Here is a 17,794-nt window from a genome sequence, read left to right on the forward strand (position 1 = left end):
ATCCAACCTACACTGAGCTAATGAGTGAGATTCCCCTACCACCACCTACTTGGCAAGGATCCACGGTGGCCATAGCTCAGTGCAGGTGAAATCATTCAGACCTCATTGTGGGTTGGAAATTTTGTAGATCAGGAGATTTCCAGACTCTTCTGGTTCCAGCCAGGCCAGAAATGCCATGAGAATAGCTGCCTGGCGGACCGTAGTAGGGCAGCTGCCCCACTCCAGGAGAGCAGGGGTTAAAAGCAGCCCTTTGAGAGGGCTGTGGCTGGGACCCAATTAGAAGAGGGATTAAGAGCAGCTGAGGGAGGCTGGTTGGCCCCAGGTGTGGCTAGCTCAATCAGGGCACAGCTGGCCCTGATAAAAGGGCGGTGAGCCAGGAGACAGGGTCTCATTTTGGCTCTGGAGTGGGAAGGGCTAGCTGCCTGGGAGGAAGGTACCTGAAGCAGAGCACTGTTGGGGAAGGGTAAGCAGAGCTGGGGAGCTCCAACCTGGTAAACTCCCAGGCTGCAGGCCTTGGTGAAGTCCTACAAAGGTACTGGGGCTACAGAGGTGCAGCTTGGGAATAGGCAGAGGCAGCTGGTCCTAACCCCCTTGCTGATGATGAGTGGCCACTGCAGTCTGCCCCAGTGAAAGGGGGCTTGATGATGACTCACAGTAGCCACTGAGACAAGGTGGAGATAGAGGGGTGGGGGTTCCCCTGGGAGGGGAGACCCAGAGAGTAGGGGTACTGCTGAGGCAGAACCCTGATGTAAAGGGGCACCAGGGTCTGGGAGGGACATGGGGCCTGAGGCAGGTGAGCCACTGGCCAGCAGAGGGTGCTCTGAGGCAAAACAAGAGCTAATTCCTATGACCGCCAGCACGAGGCACTATCCAGTGAGCGCTGATTTGGTTCAAGGATATTTCTCCTGGCCAAAATAGAAAACTGGTGAGGTAAGCGGAATAGACACACACACACACCATACAAAGGGGTTTTAAACCAACCTTGCCTGACCTCTGAGAGACTCAGATCTGAGCTGGGATACAAGTAATTTCTTATTCTATTCAGAATGGGTCACTTGTCACAGTGCAAACCCAACGATATGTTTAAAGAGATACGATTAGCAGAGAGTGAGTGAGAAACACAGCGGGAGTGGCTGCCTCCTGCTGAGACAGGACTCTGAGTCTAGTCAGTGCCATGCAGATGCCCAGACAATTCCTGACATAAGCAATAAAGGTCAGAGTTACAACCTTACTATCAAATCTTAGCACCATGATCTGAGGAGTCTCTGGTAACTGGGGACGCTACCCATGGCTGCACTTTTTCCTTCCTGTTAACTAAGCCACCGAGTGGATCATACAGGTCAAAGAGCAGGAGACTAGGTATTCAGAGTGTCTGTGGGGTGGAGGAAGGAACGGGGGTCAAGATCTGACACAAGTGGGGCTCAGTAGCTCTGAAGCCTTTTGCAAGGGCTATTTGCAGAAAACTGATCTTTTTCAGCAGCAGCTCAGGCACTCCTGAGAACTGGGCCCGGTCCTATTGCCCCAGAGCAGCCGTGAGGAGGGGAAATGGAGTTGAGAAATGGGGTGGGAGCTGCAGAACAATCAGCTGTAATGAAGCAGAGTCACCTCGCTAAGCATCCTCTACAGCCAGGCAGACCCTGGAGCACCAAGTTGCCCAAGAATTCAGGAGATGAATTAAGCGAGATTCTACATGTAATTCATGTCCCTCCTTACAGGACTCAGCCTCTGCTCCCCCTCTCCCCGGAGAGTGCTGAGTGAATGTTATTGCATTCAATTCAGCATCCCTTCTCTGCTGACTAACAGTAACTCAATATCACTGGGCCCTGCGGACCCACATGATGCATTGTTCTCACTGTGCACAGATTACATTGTTTAGTGGACACGTTAGCCACAAACAGCATAATTTTATTAGCTGTCAGCAACGATGATGGCAGTCTGTCAGGAGCTGGGAGAGAAGATTTTCAGAGCAATGCCCATGCATTGATGCACTGAATGTCTCTCTATGCAAGGGCAGTTAGGGGTACCCAGATGGAAGGAGGCTCTCTGGAGGCTTAGATAATAGAGGATGCCTCTTCTCCTTAATTCTCATTATCCCCTTACTCTTGCTTTCTGCATAAATCGCATCTACTCTCGTCTGGTGTGGGGTCCCCTCTGGGAATTGGCTCCATACCAAGTGTAAAGAAAGTGATCACATCTGTTTTCCCAGGAGAAAGGGCCCTGGCCTGTTCTCTTTCTGCTACAGAAAGAGAATGGGCACACACAACACCCATAATCACACACTAGAGATGGGCCTGAGACACAAAGGCCAGCTCTATATTTGAGCCAATCTGCAGTTTAGGGAGAGATCGGAGGGTGGGGCTTGGATCCAGGTTTTGGTCCAGTCCCTCTCCACTCAGCAGTGATGCAGGCCTTTGATCTGCAAAGGACTGGGCTGTTCAAAAAGTGGATTACTCGTCATGTCCCTCCTTGGTGGTAGGTCAGTATCTGTATCCACATTTTACCGATGGGGAACTGGGGTACAGAGAGATTAAGGAAGTGCCCAAGGCACAGAAGGAGTTGGTGTCAGAGTCAGGAGGCTCTTGGTGTTCAACCCATAGCTTTCTGTCCTTGTCTCATCCTGAAGATAGTTCTAGCTATTAGTGGTGGAGGGAGGGGGAATAGTCTCCAGTGGTCTGACTCTGTTGTTTATGTTCCAGCAGCTCGGCCACATGGCTACCAATCTGTCCTCAGATGGAATCAGCCTGGCAGAGAGAGCAAGTGCCTTCTGCTGTAGAGTAGCCAGGCTGCATTAACATCAGCTGCCTGGCATTTGTGATAAGGCGCATGTCCCACACTGACAAGTAGAGGGTTAATAGGGCATCTGAGGGCCCATCCCGTGGCACCTGGAGGGGAGACAACTAATGAAGGATTAGACCCAGCTGAGGGGAAACCAGACTGGGTGGTTCCTATACAGGAAGGACTGCAGGGCCAGTGAGGGAGAACGGAGAGGAGAGCTCATACCATGAGATTGGCCTTAAAGGGAGAAACCAGCAAAAGTGATGGATTCCAGGCAGCTGCCAGAGAAACTAGGAGCCACCCAGGGAAAACTGCTTAGCAACAGCCTGGGAAATGCTGCAAATGGAGGAACAAAACTGCAGGGAGAGCAGCCTGGTGAGTGCAGCTCAATAAATACCTGCAAGCAGGCAAAGGCAGGAAGCTGCTCAGGGAACCAGCGAGGGATCATAAGGACCAGACCATAGCTGCTGATCAAAAAGGCCCTAGGCTGAGATCCAGAGAAGAGAGTGGGCTTGGGATCCCTACCACTTCTTTGCAGGAGGGGCAGTGTAAGCCTCAGGAGAGGGGCAAGGACTATTGACCCCAGACAGGGGCTGAAGGCCTGCTACCTGCTCACTAAGGGTTTCGATTTTCATTTGGAGAGCTTGGTTACTCTGGGGAAACTGAGCTGAAAGGTGGCCTGGCCAGAGGGCTCTGACTGAGAAGACCTAGAGTGCTGCAGAACTAGAATGGTGGGAATAGGGCGCTAGAGGCAAAGGACCGCTGCAACATCATGACCTGACAGCCGGGGGCACTATGGCTATTGGAGCAACCGCTTACAGCCCAAGTCCTCCACACACACACACACCTGGTATTGCAGGACACACAGCTCTCTGGAAGAAAGGTGTTGCAAGTGCCAGGCAATCTTTTCCATCTCTAACCACCCTCTTTGGTGGTGGACAGATATGGCCCTAGTGGAATAACAGGCAGAAGAAGAGAGCCACACAAGCAATAATGGAGCAAGCCTTCTTAGGAACTGTTAACACAGGCAGTCACTCCTTCTCGCAGTCTGAGGTCACGGTAGCATTCAGGCTATAAAACAGCACCTACAGGCAGGAGCCTGCACCACAGCTATTGAATCTTTCAGGAGAAAAGTATTAGTGCCGAGTTAGGCACACAAGCAGTATGTGACTTGTCTCACAGGGGCCTCTGATCACGCTCCCGTCTGGCTATCTCTTTGCTGCAGACGGCTCCCTTCCCAGCTGTGGGCCTTTTGTTTCCAATCTGTCGCCTTGCATGAGCACGCTCCTTAGGAATCGCTGACCTCCTCCTGGAGATCCAGCCATGCACCCAGCAGGCTCTGCCCCTCAGGCACTAGCTAGGCAGGCCGCAGTATCTACCAGAAAGGCACTATTTCACTTTCCATGCTAAAGGAGCATCCATATAGATGAGGGGGTCAGTTTGGGGGAAATGCAAGATACAGGAGGCAGAGCTGTAGCATTCATCTATTAGCAGTAAAATCACATCAGCTGCTAAAAGTGGCCAGCTTGGATCATGGGAGTCAGCTGGAAACTGGGGAAGCTGTGTCCCAAAACCAACCACCTGTGCAGCCTTCCCTGTTATCCCATCAACATAGTTCAGAGTTGACCCAGGCTGCATCCTGCCCTGGGAAAGGCACAAGGTCCGTTTCAACAAGAAGTGACCAGCTATTAAGCACGTACCTGACATCAGGCCTGGGTTCCTGGTGTAGCCCAGAGCCCCTCAGTGTGAGAGGCTGTGGTGCCTCTCATTTATCTCCTCCTTCATAACCAGAAATGCAGAGACAGTTTCGTGGGCCATCATCACAAATTGTTTCAAGTACCCATCCCAACACCCCCATGGATATGCATTCATGTCAGGTCAGAGCACAGCCACTGTTTAATGGTGCACCGCACCGTTAGACAGTACTTGATTAGGACAGTGTGACAGGGTCGGGCTGGATGGCTACAGGAGAGTAATAGAAGGCAGATATGTTAGCCCCAGGTTAAGTAGGTCCCTTTTCCTTGGGTAAGGTAACAGGGAAGGTTCCAGAACAATCAGGAACCTTCTGGAGACAAATAAGACAGACTGGCTGCAGGTGTTCTAATCAGCTTATCAAGAAGCTGCTAGAATCAATTAAGGCAGGCTAATCAGGGCACCTGGGTTTAAAAAAGAGCTCACTTCAGTTTGTGGTGCGTGTGAGGAGCTGGGAGCAAGAGATGCTAGGAGCTGAGAGTGAGAACGCGGACTGTTGGAGGACTGAGGAGTACAAGCATTATCAGACACCAGGAAGAAGGTCCTATGGTGAGGATAAAGAAGGTGTTGGTAGGAGGCCATGGGGAAGTAGCCCAGGGAGTTGTAGCTGGTTGCACGGCTGTTCCAGGAGGCACTCTAGACAGCTGCATTCCACAGGGCCCTGGGCTGGAACCCGGAGTAGAGGGCGGGCCCGGGTTCCCCCAAACCTCCCAACTCCTAGTCAGACACAGGAGTCGTCGATCTGGACTGTGGGTTCACAAAAACAGCCAAACTGAGGGCTGCCATGAAGCTCCAAGGCGAGCAAATCCGCCAATAAGCGCAAGACCCACCAAGGTAGAGGAGGAACTTTGTTACAACTGGAAGTGGAAAAAAAAATACCTCACCTATTGTTTAATGGGATCGGTACCAAAAATGGAGCTCCTCCATTCCCCAGTAAGGTTAAAATCAAGCAAAGGTTTCTTCCTGTCCTGTCACATCTCCTTTGTGCAGTAGCCCCAGATGACAGGACACCAGGACCATCAATCAAGAGATACTTGGGGTTTCTCTAGCGCTTGTCATAGTCTCAGGGTCAGCAAGTGCTCTACAAAGTCACGAGTCAGACACCAGCAGCAACTGTGCAAGGCAATATAGCAACTGTACTGCACTCAGCAGCCCTCACACACAGACTGGGGCAGCATAAGGGGGTGCCATCAGCTCTATAAGTAAAGAGCCCTTCCATCATGACAGCCTATTAGAGATGGGCAGAAACTGACTCCTCAGCTGAAGAATAGAAGCCAGAGCAATAACTCACCAGTGTAATGGAGCTATCGCACAGTATCCAGGTGAGTCGGTCCATTAGTGTAATGGAGAGAGCCTGCAGCTTTCCAGGTGCACCACACTACCAGGCAAGCATGTACTCTGCACATCTCCTTGGCTGAACATTCCTTCCACTCCTGGAGAAGCTCCAGTTGCTGAGTAGAAGAGTTCTCAAACTATATATCCGGTGCTTCTGCACATCAGAGCTCAGCGAGACTTCCCAGAAGTACACAGCTGCGTGCAGTCCGTGGCGGCTACAGGAGATAGGGTTAAAGACGGGCAGATGGAATGGCACATGAGCAAAGCACACTTAGCATGCATAGGGCTGGTGTGAAGTGTATTATTCCCACTCCCAGATAAAAGATGTGAATGATAGAATACCTGTAACAGGCAGCTTTCAAGCAACTGCAAAAAACAGTGTCCTGCCCTCCATTTGTGCTGATGAGGTCAAACTGGTATTTCATTGGTTGAGCATGCTGATATGCAATACCTGCAGGAGTGGGTAGACGGGCTCTCCATAAAATAGCCCAGAACTGCCTCCAGTGTCATGCTCTTCCATTAACCTTCTGGAAACAGGCTAATCCTACCATGAATGCACCTGGGTACCAGTATACTTTGGGTGGTCACCTGAGACTGGCTAGTCCTTAAGGGTTTTGAATGGCCACCAATGGCATCATGGCAGGGAGGGTTTCCAGCCTTAAGCAGGCAAAGTCAGGCTGGAACTCTAAAATCCTGCTGAGACCACCACCCACACATACTTGCTCTTCTCTCTCAGCACTCACCGCCTCCCCATTGCTGCTGGTGGCCAAACCCAGCCTCAAGCCAGAAACTGGTGAGGGTTCACTCTGACAATACAGGATAAGGAAGTACAGTTAAGGAGCCTGGAATGGCTGCTTGCAGGGAAGTGGGGTTGTTGTCAGAGAGGAAGCAGGGGGAGGGGATTTCTTACACTTGGCTGGGTGCCAGGAGAGCAGTTATTTTGTTCAGAGGAGGGAGACAGAGGGATCAGTGATGGGGGAGAGAGCAGAGCTTCTGTTGTGGGGAGCTAGAGGGGCTGATTTCATTCTAGAGTGAAACTCTGCCTCAGGTTTCTTTGGTTTTTGGCTATTTTTCTAGATTACCTCCAGAATCTCCTCCTGACTATGGCTGCAAACACAATACCAGTCATGGATCAGGGAGCAGACAAGTTTGTAGCCCAAGAGATTCAACTTCTTGCAATATAGAGTGGCCTTGGGGGAAGAGCCTCAGAGGAGTTTGGAGATGGGCCTGAATGCTCCTGCTTGGCTAAGTTGCTTTCCCTTTGCCTCCCAGTGTTCTTTCCTTCTCTACTTTATACACAAATTCAGGACATAACCCAGAGAGGGTCTCAGTCAGCCCAGAACAGTCATTATGCTCTCAGGGCCAGTGGGAAAGTCAACTGGTGGCTCTCAGTCTAGTGTCCAGATGTCTACAGTACCAACTGCCCCCATTTTGTGACCTATTGCCCCTCTTGGTGGGGATCGCTGCACCATAGCATGGAATCTGAACTCCCTCACATTCCTAGAGGTCCACATCTTGGGTGACAAGGGAGAGACAATGGAAAGGGGGAGTGTAGAAAGCTTGCCTTGCTGTTGGTTGTGCTGAGCTTGTCCAGGGGACATCAGTGTCTGGCACCTGACTGTGCACACACTTATGAAGCATATGATTTTGAATGGGAAGAGACTTAGGATCAAGTTGCTCATTCCCTTCTGATGCAGCCTGATTTCCTCTACAGTGTGGTTGGGCAGACACGCGTAAACAGGAATCTGGGAGTGAAAGCCTGTGAAGAACAGGCTTTCTTTGACCTTTCAGGGAATCTAACCCCTCTGCCAGCCCTGTTACCTCACAATAATATATTGTACAAAATGTGTGGGTTTTTTTTTTTTAAAAGGAAATACATTGGAATGGGTGAGTCCACAGAAGCCATGGAAAGAAATGGGGGCTGCTGTCCTTGGTTCTGAACTAGATGGGACATGGAACAGTACTGAGAAGAAATGGGATGATTATTCACTAACCCTGAGCTCTTACCAAGCCACACGGAGCCCAGAGGCTAATATTCTACAGAACTTCCCCAGGCTCTGATACGTAACTTATTAGATTTTCTAAAGATAACCCATACGTTTTTCCAGAGGACTTCTACAGAAAATGTTCTATAACAAAGTTACAATTTGCTGTGGGTTTCAGACTCTTCAGCAGAGGAAGCCATTGGACTTGTCCATGTGAGGATCTGAGGAGACTATCACCTCAAGTCTTTTCTTTCCAAAGGAAATCAGCTCAACACCCTTAACTTTTCACTAAGATTAGTTCTCAAGACAGTGCATCTTGGTTGCCTCCTGGTACCCTCTCACCAAGGCACTTTCTTGTCTGTGGAATGGTCCTCTGACCTGCCCACAGAATCCCAGATGGGAATCACACTAGGGCATTATGCAGTCATAGCAGCAGCTTCTCCAGGACAACAACTTGCTTCCTGTGTTGCGGGACTGGCACTGCAGCCAGTAGTCAAAGTGTTAAGAACCCAGTGAAAACCTGTTCAGTTCTCCCTCTTGGGGCCAGTCTCACCACCCAAGAACAAAAAGACAATGGAATTAAAGGGCAGCAGGTTCAGTGCAATGAAGAGGCTAGGGGAGGATGTAAAATAACGAATGTACTGCATTACATGAGTCATTCCACCTTCCTCTAAAGCCTCAGGGCCTGGCCATGCCCAAAGCAAGATGCTAGAATTACTAGACCAATTATCTGGTGCGAAACTCTTAAGCGCCTGCTCCTGATGGGACCTAATCTTCAGTGTACATCAAGCATCACCTTGGATTTTAATTTCCTTCCTTTGCTTTAACTGTGTAGTACCCATGCTGCCTACTGCCCTGAAGCCATGTACTCAGCTGATGGGATCAGGATCTCCCTCATATGTAGGGAACAGGCAGATAACAAGAGCTGGTTCTGATTCTTTGCACTCAACCCAACTGGACAGAAGGGATGTAGCCTCTTTTGGTAATTCTATCTCCCTCTCCCCAGCACATTAATGAGCATTCTACTCCCTATAAAAAAAAGCAGGTCCCAGCCTGCCCCTGACACTGTTAAATAATCCCCTAAATATTACAACACACTGACTCCCCCATTCCCCTGATGTCAGCTCCTACAGGGACCTCTGCTTGACTGCTTTAAAAAGCTCATAAACTTGCACACTCTTTCTTGAAGCTGGAGTTACAGCTCTCCCTGGAATCCAGGCTGGTTCCCTGAAAGTTATGGCCAAGTCAAGAATAAACTTGTGGTTTAAAAATTGAATGGATTTAAGATTTAAGACTCTGATTTATTTTCTCCTCCCCACTCTACCCCTTCTCGCTCTCTCGCTTTCTCTCTCTACATAAGTCCAGGTGTCTCAATGACTGGCACTAAACTAAAGCCAAAAGCAGCAAAGGCCAAGTAAAGCCCTAGTCAATTTCCAAAATCTGAAAAATTAATGGGAGCGTCAATCCAACCCTCCTGTCTCCCCTATTCCCCTTGCCTCTTCTTCCACCCCTTTCCTCTTCCTCCACTTTAAATACAGGATGCCAAAGAACTTCCCACACTGAAATCCCAGAACAAGTCTCCCACCTGGGCCACAAGCAGCTGAGATGTACTAGTTGTTGTCACCAGTCCACACTGAAGCCTAATGGCCTACTAAGAATTAGGGATTTATTCAGTTTAGAACATACAGGCAGCCTCAAAAGATGCCCTCCAATTCCCAGTGCCCCCTTGCATTTGGGAGGTTATCAGATCATTGGAGAGTCCAAGCCTTTGGGGATTCCTAGAGTCACTCCTCTCCCCACCACACCCATCCCCCTCTGTACAAACAGGGAGCTTTTTGGGCCACCTCTCAGCCTTTTGTATCATGATCCCACATTTAACCAGTCCATCCAATACATCCCAGACACCTTTGGACTAATTTCTATACAGGGACAGTCACAGCAATCCACACAATGGGTTGCAATGAGCTTCTGGCATCCGATCTAGTCAGTCCAGTTCAGTAGGAGACCGGAGACAGAACTGGAGCTGCTTGTGACGTCTCCAGCCAGCAGCTGCGCACCCCAGGCTCTCCCATGATATTTTCCACTGCTCTAGGGCTTTCCCTCTGAGGATCTCAAAGTGCTCTACAAAATACCCCCAAGAATAAGACTAAAGGCTGCCAAGGAAACGATCTCTCGCCCAGGTTACCCCTGAAGAAGTACCTTCACTGGAAACCAGTAGCTCAGGGGAATAAGAGGGGGAACTTTTCATCCTTAGGACACCGGTTCAAATCCATCCCAGGAGGACAGGGACTGAAATTTACCAGATGGCTGTTTGGCACCCCCCATGAAAGGGGTCAGTGGGTTTCAGTTGAGCTCCTAATAGAAAAGGGCCCGCAACACAAGAACTCATTACAATTAGCACCCTTGTGTGCACTGTCAAACAGAAAAGGCAAGGATCTAACCAGCAGAGAGCCTGAACTGAAGCATATTGGTAGCAGGCTCTGGGTGCCTTCAAGGGAAGTTTAAACTACCACTGCTCATGCTGGGTGGGAGGGGGTGCACAGGAAGCTTGTACTGCTGGCATTTGTACAGTCCTGGCTACTTAAAAGGCAGGAAGGGAAGCACTTCAATGTTCTTCAATTTAATTCAGTCTTCAGGGCAGGTAGATTTGAGTGGCCAGGACCACAATATAGATGACTTAAATCTTCAGGGCTGCTGTCAAACTGACACCTTAGACCAGCACTAAATTCAGCAAGAAGTGGCGGAGTGTCTGTGCATGTCCCCTTAACAACACAACTATTCCTCTTTGATAAACAGTTCTCTTTGGAGGTGCCTCCTTGCCCCTCGCAGGCAGCGTTGACAGGATGCAGCCCTTCATCCTCCCACTGCTGCCTGGGCACAAAGGGCCAGGATGCTCCCCTGGGAGACAGATGCTTACCGGTTACAGGGGCAGATACTGAGGATGGATAATGAAGAGAGAGACAGACAGGTGGAGGGTGGCTCTGGGTATTAACCAGGCTTTCTTCAGCTGGCTGGAGCCTGACTCCCACTTGACAAGCACCGTCCGGCAAACCCCCAGGAAGGGGCCCCCTCTGTACATGGTGCAAATTGGAATACAAATCAGAGGGAAAAGCTTTCCTCTGTTTGAACAAATTGCTATAGATTCACCCCCGTCTCAGGTCAGAGCCCCCAGTGGGAAATATTTTCACTGGCTGACTGCTAATAGACTCCAGAGCAGCCACTAGATCAATAGCTGAATAAGAAAATTAGCCAAAGCGCACAATCTGATTTTGCCTTGCTTTGAATTACAGCAGGCTCGTGTGTTTATTTCGCTCCTGCGCCCCTCTCCCCTCCTTGTTCCCTGTTTACCCATCTATCAAACCTAGTCATGTTTGTGGGAATGTAACAAAGTACATGCAGAAAGAGGTAATGCCTTTTGAAAAATGTTTACACGCATTAATATTTGCCTGTGAAATGGCAGGGCTGCCATTTCCCTGAGAGGAGAGAGTTCTGGAGTAGCAGTGGGATACACTCACTCACTCTCTTACCCACAGAGAGTCAGTCTAGCTGCTCCACAGCACACAACAGGAGCAGGGATTGGATTCCCATTAGCCTGTCACAAAACTCAGGGGAACAGCAATGAGAAGGTTTCAAACATCACAATAAAACAGGTCAGTTGGCTTAGCCAAATGTAATGCTGTGTCGTTATACATGGACTGGATTTCAGAGAGACACTTGGCGTACGTCTACACAGCAATTAAACATCTGCCAGCTGACTCGGGAAACTCCAGCTGCAGGGCTGTAAAACTGCAGTGTAGATGTTCAGGCTCAGGCTGAAGCCCGGGCTCTGAGACTCCGGGAGGGGGGAGGGACAGAAATCAGAGACTATCCCTTTCCTTTAAAAGATCATTACAACACGTAAGAAAGTGGCAGAGTGGAAGTGAAGAGGGAGAAATTATGAACAGTTTCTCACTGGCTCTTGATTAGGAGACCAAAAGGGTCTTGCATCAGACCCCTGAGTCTTGCCACCCCTTCCTCACAACCCAGACATCTGCATGCAAGTGCTGCCTCATTTTAATCTGGAGCTGTCCGTGATCAAAAGCCTGAAAGCACCTTTTTAAAATATTGTTTAAAAAGTGCTCAAATTTCCCAAATAAATCTGAGGTTGCGAGTAAAATAACCCCCTCAAATCCGTCCTCCAGCATCCCACAAAATCCCCCTCCTCCCCGCAGCAACACCCTCGCCACATACAACCAGACCAACATAAAGCGAGGCGAGTTACTGAGCCTCAGACTCCGACACTTCACACTATAGTGCGAAGCTGCCGACTGGGTGTGTATAGAGAACTTGAAACTTAAAGCAGGCCCAGCACACACCACATGAGTCTGGGCCTTTTTTGCTTATTAACCACACTGAAAGCTGCTGAGACCTCATGAGGCCGAGCAGCCCCTCATGCTCCCTCTGCAGTGTGCCCCCCTCAGAAACTGAGCTAAAGATCCACAACATGCCCATTCCATTGCCCCCAAGCTACCATCTACCGCTCCATAGAGAGGGCTTGGCCGCTTTCTGTTAGTCGGTGTATCGTTCAGGGCTCCTGTAGGATCCCTGGCTGATTTCTGATGCATGAAGTGCAGTCATAGCCAGGAGTCCTCTCCCCACATTTCCCACCTGCTCCTGGCCAGGAGGTTGCAACCTTTTCTCTAGGATTTGGCATCTCACCACCCTCATCCAGCCTTCTGCAAAAGGCAGCTGCCCACTTAGGGGCATTCCTTGCAGGGAGCACATTCCGCTGGTAATTCACTTAGCACACTGGCTTCCCATTCATAGCTCACTGCAACTCAATGTGTTGTCCTTGACTTACCGTGGTCTTTAGGGTTTGAGTCCTCTCTGCCTTAGAGCAAGAGGAGAGAGGCCTGCCTCTAGCCTAACACCACCACTTGTATTAATAATGACAGTCTCTAGATTTCCATACCGGTGGGCTGCTGGCAGGGCATTTTCAATGAAAGGCTTGATCCAAACCTTGTTCACGCTTTGGTTTGGAGGATCCCAAATCCTCCGACACCTTTGTTGAAAATCCATCTATTTACACAGGCCCTTGCCTGGGGGAGCGTGCAATGAATAGGAATTTCACTCAGCCCATCCATTGGGTTCCTGGTTGAATCTTTATATGGACTTTAGTTCTATTTATTATAATCCCCAAGCCCTGGGATCCCAGAGACTGAGGCTCACAGATGGACCAAGCACCACCGTTTTCAGCAAAATTCAGCTCTGAGGAAACAAAATATTTTTTCTCTAAAAGGCATTGATTTTCAAAATTACCCAGTAGCAACACTGTTTCCCCTGGGAGGGCTGTAGAGGAAAAGGCCAAAATACACACACAACAATCCAGAAGCAGCTACTTTTCCCAGGCAAAGATTCCAATGGACTCCAACAGATTATTAGGAGAGAAAAATCCTCCCAAAACTTCTCCAAACCGCAGCCTTATTATTATACATACTCACGCTTTGGCACCTAACTGCTGTAGTGTGTGGGCACTGATACTTCAAGGAGCCATACTAGGGAGCAATGGAGAAAAATCAGTCACAGGAGAGGATGGGAGAGACTATCCACTGCAGCGAAGGGGATGCCCCCCTCCTCTGAGGCTGGGAAGGAAGTTGGTTTGCCACACTTGAAGGAGGATTTCATTTAATTAATTATTTTTAAAAAATTGGGGAGAGGGGTTGCACTTGTCCCTGGGGCTGGTTAGTCTGAATAGGGTCATGACAAGTAATTCTACTGGAGCAACCTCTGAAGTTATAGGGCCCAATTTGGTGTGAAGAGAAAGGACACTTCAACAACAGGAAGGATGAGTTATCCAAAATATCTCACCCCTTCAAACCAGAGCCCTCTTCATCCAAGCAGTCAGATGACAGCCTCTACACCAGACAGCTTCAGGATGAACCCACAGCTTCTGGCCACATAAAATTCTGCCACCTGGCCAAATCCCACCTGTAAACATTCATTTATTCCAGCCTTATTCTAGGAGGTAACTGAGGGCACAATCCAGTCCAGAGACTTAATAAGAAACCTTCTCCTATACATACATGGGTGTAAGTCAGGAGTAAGTCTGCAGCATAAAACCAATGTAAGCCAGATCAGACTGCCACAGAAAGCCCTTTGACTAAGTAGGATTCAAGACTGTCTGTCCTGCCAAACCTGTTGGAGAGTGAGAGGCAAACAGAAGCAAGATGCAAGTCAAAAGCAAGAATAAAGGAGAGGAGGATAAAATTGGAGCTTGGAAAGGGAGGAGAGAGAGAGAGCCAGTAAGAGATCCTGCTCAATACTGACAAATCTGCTTTTCAGGAATCTAGGGAGAACCTAGGCAAAGAAGTCTGAGTAAGTTTGTGTGCAGGAAGGGTGAAGAAGGAGGTGGAAGCTGAGAGAATGGCCAGAAGAAGGAACAGAAAGCAAAGCAGAGTCAGCCAGGATGGGAGGCAGAAGAGGCTGTTTGAGAAGAGAGAAAGCTGTTTAGAACCAAGGCACAGCTGAGAGAACACGACTTGCCCCACAAGTGCTCAGCAGTGAAACGACATGAGCAGAAGTAACGAGTGTGTTTGTGGGGGAAGCCAAGGTTTAGATTATAAAAACAGATGATCAAGTCATTTTGCCTGAGTTTACCTACGGTCTCACACAAAATCATTGACAGACCTAGGAAGAGCTGACTCCCAGTTCCCCTGCTAACCACCACACCTCATTCTCCTCCTAAAGAGAGAATATTTTGGAAGACTCTGATAGTGATTTTGACCTACTCCGATTTGTGTGAACCGATGCAGGTGGACTGACAGGGAAAGGGAGAGAGGGAGGCACAGCCAGAAAGTATGTGTGTTCAGAATAATTAGCAGCAGAGTTTGGAGATACAGCATCCCCAAGCTCTTCTCAATCAGAGGTGGCTCTTTTTTTAGTCTCTGCATCTTCTTGTTCCTTTACCTGGGATAATTGCAGGCCTATCTGTAGAAGACAGAGCAGCCCAGATCCCCAAGCCAGCAGCAACATTCCCTGTGCATCTTACCCGGCACGCTGAGTGCTCAGAAAATGCAGGACAAAACAAAGAAGCAACCTGTGCCCCCGGAAGCTGTGGCACATCTGCCAGGGCCACCATGAACAAACAGGAGGCGGAGTTGGTTCTGCCTCCCTTACGGTAATCCCTGGGAAGAGAAAGAGAAGAGCAGACAGCCTCCTCAGATGGGAGACAGACTCAGGGACGGTCTCTTGGGGGTTCCCTCTCAAGCCATCACTCACTAGCAGTTTGTGACCAATCTTTTGAAAACAACTGTCCAGATAAAAATCATACAGTTCAGCCTAGCAAGGTGCTGAGCTCCCATGGAGCCAGCAGGACTGGAAGATGATCCCCCGTACTTCCATTTATCTTTATGCTTCTTACTGTACCTTATAACCCCACCCCAAGGAGGGCAGGGAGCAGTTCAAGGTGATCCAGAGATGTGCAGGGAGTGGATATAGCTAAGAGTAATAATGTAATAAAACAAAGAAAAGGAAATTCTCCTAATACTCCAGCACTGCACAGCAGCAGTATAAGTGGTCATGCAAGAAATCAAAGGTTGGAGAGCAAACTCCTGCCTCCTCCCCAGGCTGCGTACCATGGCAATTACAGTCCCATGGGCTCCGGGAAGAGGTGGGTACTGCCACCAGCAGCAACACAGCACCAGCTCCTTCTGCTGTGGGGCAGAGGTTCTCAAACTGGGGGGTGTGGAATGTATTCGGCGGAGGTGGGGGGGCGCACTGCCTTCAGAGCTGGGCACCCAGCCAGCAGCCGCTGCTTTCTGGCCACACAGTTCTGAAGGCAGCGCTGCCGCCGGCAGCAGCGGAGAAATAAGGGTGGCATGGTATGGCATTGCCAACCCAGGTTGCAATTGCTCTGCTCCAAAAACCAGGCGCACTCATCGCACCAGTAACTAGTGTGATGCCAATAAGCAATATCTCACTTAAAATTTGCATTATTATAGTCTTAAATGGCTCTGTTTGAATCAATGCTGTACTATTTTTAATATTTAGTGAGAGTTGCATCTTGATTTTTTTTTAATTGGTATATGTTCTTGTGTGGCAGGATGGGGCCGTAATCTACTACAGACACAAAGGAGGAGGGTGCAATCAAATAAATTTGGGAACCGCTGCTGGTTCAGAGAAAGAGACAGAGACAAAGAGACCCCTAGCCCCACTATTCCAGCCTGGCCACAGATAATGATGTGGGTGGGAGAGCGGGAAAAGGAAGAGAAACCACCCACAATTAGGGACCAATTGAATCCTGAAGCCAGAGTGGTCACTGGATCTTTAGTACCTAGGGAAACGAAGAAACCCCTTCCAGATCATCTTCTTCAGGCAACAGATTCTGAAAAGCAAAGTGCAGAGCTTGGCATTTCTAGGAGCATTACCCAGATCATCAGAACTCCTCAATAACTGTGCCCCAGACCCAGGCATCGGATTCAGTCCCAACAGGGCATCTGCTCTATTGTGACCATGCGCAGTCACTGCTCTACTCAACTGGCATGCAGAAAAGAGCAATTCTCAAGCTAAGGTACATGTACCATTGGGTGTACGCGGGCTGCAATCAAGCTGATACATGGATTGGTTCAAAGTATGGAACCAGGATAAGAATCCATTATAACTGCACTGATTAAAAACTACAGAGATTTTTTCCTCAAGACTCTGAGTTTCATATGTGGCACAGCAGATTTTAAAGAACTGGCTGAGAACTGGTTTCCCAGAACCTGTGGCTACAGACTTCTAAATGTATTCTGGCTCACTTTTCCTCTAATGTTAAAAAAAAAAAAAAAACCACACACACACACACACCCCTCCACCCCCTTGCTTCTGGATAACAGGAGGTGGTTACAGTAGCTTCTGGAAAAACAGACGCTTCCAGAAGAGTCTCAATGAACCAACACCTAACAGCTACTGAAGTCTCTGTCACCCAAGTCAAACACCTTTCCATAAAACCCCTAAGGCTGTGACATGCCCCCACCCCCCCCCATCCAAAATCCAAGCTTGCCTGTCTGTGTACTTACATTGTTCCCATCACAATAGCATCTGAGTCAAACACATTGAGGGATTTATCTACTACCCATCCTACCCCATTCTTGGACTCAGCCTACAACTGCTTCCAAATGACAGCTTTTCTACCTATGTCATACGCCGTTCCAGACCTTAAAAAAAATAAAAATTAAAAAAAAAATGCAGGAACCACATGGTTCATATTCTTAAGAACTCCAGACTCCTCCTGTGTAATATTCACTTTACAAAGATCATCTTTTGGAAGCTCTGAGATTCTGCTTTGGCAAGACTTGCATGTCAGGGACAGCTGTTGTCACTTGCTCTTCCAGTTCCTTGTTTTCAACCGTAACAATGCCATTGGTATCATCACCAGGCCAGTGAGAGAGAGAAACAAACGTTCTCATTTTTAGAAAAGGAACTGAGGTTGCCGGTGACCATGTAATTACTATTTTTTAACCTAGTAACAGCTAGACAACATGTTTCTTCATCATCCGTTCTCTATATACCTCCCCAAGCGTGTCACTAGCCCTCATGCTTTTCTTACAGCACCTTTCCCTGGTTTGGTCTTCCCCTGTAATTTAAAACTGATGCTCTTTGGTTTGCACATAAAAGCCTGGGAGGCTTGTATTATGGGTTTCTTCCTCTGCGCTGTTTATTCCTCTCCTTTCTTTTGCTAGATTTGCTTCAACAAATTTAATTCTTACCTGATGTTTATTAGTAGTTAGCACTGCCGGAATTTCCTGGGCTGGGGTCTGTAGTGCTGAGCTATACAACCAGTCAAAGATGCATTGCAGAACTCTACCTTCCTTTCTCTCTATTGCCCTTTTAAGCGTCCACACAAAACACCTCACTGACCCCCTTGAAGCCAAGAGATAAAACTGATTACGTGTGATTTACCGAATGTCTCATCTTTTTAGACAAAC

The 17,794-nt window shown here is 48.7% G+C and overlaps 1 protein-coding gene and 1 long non-coding RNA gene across 5 annotated transcripts in view; one reads left to right on the top strand and one right to left on the bottom strand.

The window, feature by feature from the left end:
* Window positions 1-17,794, bottom strand: part of MDGA1 (MAM domain containing glycosylphosphatidylinositol anchor 1) — a 183,831-nt gene that overhangs the window by 150,425 nt on the left and 15,612 nt on the right. The window lies entirely within an intron of this gene.
* On the top strand, window positions 401-8,692 carry LOC122465152. The gene is made up of 2 exons (XR_006289763.1): window positions 401-463; window positions 7,733-8,692. It is a non-coding gene; the product is annotated as an uncharacterized LOC122465152 (long non-coding RNA).

The sequence above is a fragment of the Chelonia mydas genome, chromosome 3 (genome assembly GCF_015237465.2).
Source record: "Chelonia mydas isolate rCheMyd1 chromosome 3, rCheMyd1.pri.v2, whole genome shotgun sequence".
In the NCBI taxonomy this organism is placed as follows: Eukaryota; Metazoa; Chordata; order Testudines; family Cheloniidae; genus Chelonia; species Chelonia mydas.